The following is a 5,526-nucleotide window of genomic DNA, read 5'->3' on the forward strand; positions in this document are numbered from 1 at the left end:
TTCCCTGGTGGTCCAGTGGTTAGGACTCGGTGCTTTCACTGCCGAGGGCCCGGGTTCGAGGAACTAAGATCCCGCAAGCCACTCGGCACGGCCAAAAAAAAAAAAAAAAAAAAAAATCTCGACACATTGCTCCCCTGCTTAAATCCCTGCCGAGGCTCCCACTCCACATCCCATGAGGTCACGCACACCCGGCTCCTGCCCCTTTCCTGCTGCTCCAGCCACGCTGGTTCCCACCATGCAGTCTTGGCCTGTGTCCCTTCGATCTCAGCTCATGTCCCCTCCTCAGAGATGTGGGTGGGCCTCCGCCACCCCACACCATAGCACCTCGCGTTCAGTGCCCGTTTGTCCCGTCCCCACCATCCGATAACCTCCCAGGTCTCCATCTTCCTCTTGGTAAAATGGGGCTACCTCATAGGGTAGCTGCACGACAAGGTGAATTCATACCCGTGAAACACACAAGGCCATGCCCGGTGCATAGTGAGTATAGAGTCTCCTGGGCCGAACTGTCACCACCATCCCCACCAATCACGTCACTGCTGTGTGACTTGACTTGTCCGCTCGTGGATTTCCTTTGTAGCCCCCGGAGAATGCAAGCTCCCGAGGCCGTCCCTTGGTGCCTAGACGTGCAGTAGGTCCTCAAACAAATATGGACCAGATGAACACAAGGATGGTGGTGGGGACAGCTGGACGGGGCGTCTGCCATGTGACCTGGGGCCCAAGCCTGGCCTCCACAGGCTGGGCACCAATGCCTCAGGGGCACAGAAAGTGTTCCCCTGGGCTGCCTGGGGCTCCCTGAAGCCCCTTCCCTGGAGCAGCTCCTCCAGGAAGCCCCAGGCACCCCCAGAACTGTCCACACCTCGGGGCTGGAGCAGGGGGAACTGGGCACTGCAGCTTCTGTTCCCTCTCGTCCTGGCCTGACTGCATGCCCACTCGGCCCTGGGGAGTTTTGCCTGCTGCCTGGTGCCCACCTAAGCGAGGAGGTGAGGTCACACGTGGATAGGTGGGAACCACCCGGGAGGCCCAGGCCTGACTACCCCTGAGGCCTTGGGATGAATGGAATTGTGTTCTCCTCCGAAAAAGATACACTGGCATCCTCTCCCCCAGCACCTCAGAATGGGATCTTCTTTGGAGAAAAAGAGGTAGTCAAGTTAAAATGAATGAGGTCATTAGGGTAGACCCTAATTCAATCGACTGGTGTCCTTATAAAAAGGGGATATTTGGACACAGACACCCCCACCCCCACCAAGGAGAACGCCACGTGAAGACGGAGGCAGAGATTGGGGTGATGCGTCTACAAGCCAGGGACTGCTGGCAAACCATCAGAAGCCAGGGGAGAGGAAGGAACCAACCCTGCTGACACTTTGATCTTGGACTCTGGGCCTCTAGAACTGGGAGATAATAAATTTCTGTTGTCAGAGCCCAGTCCGGGGTATGTTGTCACAGCAGCCCTAGCAAACTCGCGCAGGGTGTCGGGGCACGTGGTGGGGGAGTTGAGGCAGAGATGGGGGCAGGGCCCTGAACCACACAACTTCAGGGGAGCCTTTCAACTACAGGGTGTGGGGACCCAGCTGGGATCTCCAGTTTGCCAGAACCACCCACGATGCCAGGGGCAGTGGCTGACACCTCTGTGTCCCATTCTGAGCACTGCATGCCTGTATCTCCTTTAATCCTCAGAAGAACTTAGTAAGGGGGCAGGGGGTGTATACCCACATTTTACACAAGAGGAAAGTGAGATCCCAGGGGCACCTGACTGGCAAGGGGTCTTTGAACCCCAGGCTGAGCACGGGGAGCTGGGGAGACCTGGGGGCCCTCGAAAGCTCCCTCCCCTGGGCCCCCACTGCATCTGTGTAAGCATCCTCAGAAGTGGACACGCCCACAGGGATCAGGTGAGCCCCCACCTGTGTCTGTCCCCACCTCGAGCCTCAGAGGGCTTGAGTGACCCCAATTTAACCCATGGGAAACAGGGCCCACCACCCTCTGAGCCCCAGGTGTGTCGGACCCCCAGGTCACGTGGGCCGCCCACTGGTCCCACACCTGCCTCCGGGTTTGCCTGAGCCCCACATCAGTTTCAAGTCAAGGGGCGGGTGCAGTGGGGTCCCAGGGCCGGGTGACACGGCCCAGGCTCTGTCCTCAGGTGCCCTGGGATGGGGCAGGGGAGGGTGGGTGATAGGAGAACCAGCTGCTGGAGGAGGGGAGGCACTGCTAGCTTGCCCTCGAGTGAGGTTACCATGGCAACCCTCAGTGCTTGAGTGGGTGGGAGTCTGAATGCGGGTGGGGGGGCGCGCACAAACAGCGGGGTTCTGGGCCCCTCAACACAAGTTTCCTGCCTTTTGCTCCATCCCCAGCAGCCTTGAGACTTCCCCAAACCCAGCAGCCCGAGAGCCCAGCTCCACAGGCCCACCTCCTCCAGGAAACCCTCGGGCATGGCAGAGTGGGTAACTAGCAGGCCCTGGGATAGGTCCAAGGACTTGGCTCCTGGGTCTCAATCTGCTGTGTGACCTCGGGCCAGGCTCTTGGCCTCTCTGAGCCCATTTCCCCATCCCTACTCTGGGACTAACAGACTTCCCTCACAGAGACGGAGCAAGTGCCCAGAGAGTGTCCGGCACATAACCTCCTTCAGGAAGGGGGCTGTGGGCTCAGGGAGGACAGGGTCCCCACCAAACCCTCAGCTCCACCCCCTCATCTTCCCATATCTCAGCAGAGGGCAGCCCAGTCCTCCCAGGCGCTCAAGAACCATACAGATATCCTGGACCCCTCTTCTCCTCTCATCCCTACAGCAGCTCCTGCGTCTCCTTCTTCAGAATCTGCTCACTTTCTCCTGACTCCTTGGTCCCCTCCCTGGTCCAGCCCTGTCGCCTCCTCCCCTGTCTCCCAGCTCTCCACCCTTGCTGCCCAGTCTGTTCCACATACAGCCACCAGAGGGCGCCTGTGAACACCCGAGTCTGGGCACATCCCTCCTCTGTTCAGAACCTTCCATGGTTCCCACCTCACTCAGAGCAAAAGCCAAAGCCCTTCCTCGGCCCACAAGGCCCTGGACACTCTTCCCTGTCCCCTCCCTACCCTCACCTCTTTACACTTCCCCCCTCACTAACACCAGGCACAGTCCCCTCTCAGGGCCTTTGCACTGGCTGTTCCCTCCTCCCCAGATAGCTGCATAGCTTCTCCCTTGCCTCCTTCAGGTCTTTACGCAAACGCGGCTGGCTCTGGGAGGCCCTGCTGGCCCCAGCACTCTTGCATCCTGCTCTGGCTTTATTTCTACATGGCACTCATCGCTAGCGTGCCAGCCACGCGTTTTACTTATTTGCTTATTATCTCTCTCCCACTAGATGTCGGCGCCACAGGGTGGGGTTTGTCTGTCTTCTAAATTTTAAAAGGTCACTCTGGCTGCCAAGTGGTGCTGGACTGCAGGGGGTGGGACCATTCAAAACCTCCCCTTCTCCCTGGAGGCCTCCTCCCTGGTCTCCCCCATCTATCTGCTACTCCCACCACTTCCGATCTCTACCCTGCAGCCAGAGTGATCTTTGCAAAATGAAAACCCAATCACATCCCTCCCTGCCTACAGTCCTCCATGGCTCCCTATTGCCTCAGAGGCCTCAGTGGCATTTCAGGCCCTGGTCTCCTGCTACCTTCTCATCACCCTCTCTGCTCTGGCCTATCCTCACCCTCCACATCTCTCTCTCACATACCCAGAGGACTCCTGCCCTCTGTCCCTTCTTCCTCCCAAAGGCTCTGCCTGCCAGGACTGTGTGGGTCCCTCCTGTACCCACACTAGCAGCACACTGGGGCTCCACATTTTACTCCCCTAATTGGACTTGGGCTCTGCAGTTGAAAGTCTATCCCACCAGGGAAAGTTCCTTCGTGGGTTGGCCTGGCTCTCTGTTGCATGGCCAGCCCTGGGCAAGGAGAGGGTTCTTGTTAATTGGTTTAATGAACAAAGATGAAACAGACCCATAGAAGAGGTTGTCCATTCAGTGGATAGTTACCTAGCTCCCACCTGGTCACAAGTGCTTTGGAGGAAAATAGGCTTGTAGGGGAGAGAGAGAGTGTCCAACCGATCATCTACTAAATCATGTCAACTCTGTCTCGAAAGCCCCACACGGGTCCATCTCTAATGTCTCAAGGCCTCCACCTGGGCCTTCACCTTGACAGCTGTGGCGGCCTCCTACCCACACTGGCCTCTCCACTACCCTCCTCTGCCCCGCCCACCGACCCTCTGCAGTTCTCTCCTACAAAGCAAGCCAGAGGGAGCGCATGCTAAACATTCCAACCACGTCTCATGGGCCTTGACCCCTTCACAGGCCTCCCCAGCCCCGTGGACAAGTAGAAATGCAAACCCACAAACAGTCCTTCGGCCCCCAAGACGGGCGTCCTCTCTCCCCACCTGGCCAGGAAATGTCTTTCCTTCCCCCGCCCAGCCACCCCCTTCTTTCTGACCTCAGGGCAGGCCCCTCCCTCTCACAAACTCTCCCTCTCCTCCACTTTATCCCTCTTTCCCCTCCAGATCTTAGCTGGGAAGCCCCCTCCACCAGGAAGCTCTCCCTGACTTGCAGGCCAACCGGGCACCTCTGTGACGCCCCTCGCCACAGTGGGTTGCTACCATGGTGGCCTGTGGTCCATTTCCACCCCGAGGTGTTCCCTGACTGACCACAAGCCTCGCACTCACTCCGGGCACGCAGAGCAGTGCTGAAAACAGTCACGGGAGCCAGGGCCTGAGGAAGAGTGCATGGAAGAAGGCTCTGGGGCCCTCTGCTACCACCAGACTAGCAGCGAAGGGGCAGAGACCAGAGGGATGGGGAGACGGTGCTCCTCAGGGCAAGAGGGGAGAGGCCCTGGGTCTCAGGGCCCTAGGTTCAAATCCCAGGTGTGCCCACTTTGGGCTGTGTGACGAGGCCCCACCTCCCTCCTCTGCATTCTGTCTCTTCCCCAGGGAAACAGTTGAAAGTCTCACAACAGTGGTTATGGGGCTTAGAAGTGATATCCAGCAATCCTACACGTCTCTTTTAGAGCACGTACTGTGTACCAGGCGCTGATCTAGGTGCTGGAGAGACAGCCATGCAGGAGCCAGACACAAAGAACACTAAAGAGGGCTTCCCTGGTGGCGCAGTGGTTGCGCGTCCGCCTGCCGATGCAGGGGACGCGGGTTCGTGCCCCGGGCTGGGAGGATCCCACATGCCGCGGAGCGGCTGGGCCCGTGAGCCATGGCCGCTGAGCCTGCGCGTCCGGAGCCTGTGCTCCGCAACGGGAGGGGCCGCAACAGCGAGACGCCCGCGTACCGCAAAAAAAAAAAAAACAAAAAAAACAACACTAAAGAGGTCAATCCCGTGATGTACTAGTGTTGTGTGTATGTGTGTGTGGGGGTGTCACGCAATCTTAAATACGGTGATGGGGAAAGGCTGGACACGTCAGCAAAGCTCTGGGAAGCTGAGGAAGGAGCCAAAGAGGTGTCCAGGGAGGAGAAGACTCGTGCAAAGGCCCCGGGGCTGGCCGGGGCCTGCATGTTGGAGAACCAGTGAGGAAGTGAGCACA

The sequence above is a fragment of the Physeter macrocephalus genome, chromosome 2 (genome assembly GCF_002837175.3).
Source record: "Physeter macrocephalus isolate SW-GA chromosome 2, ASM283717v5, whole genome shotgun sequence".
NCBI lineage: Eukaryota > Metazoa > Chordata > Mammalia > Artiodactyla > Physeteridae > Physeter > Physeter macrocephalus.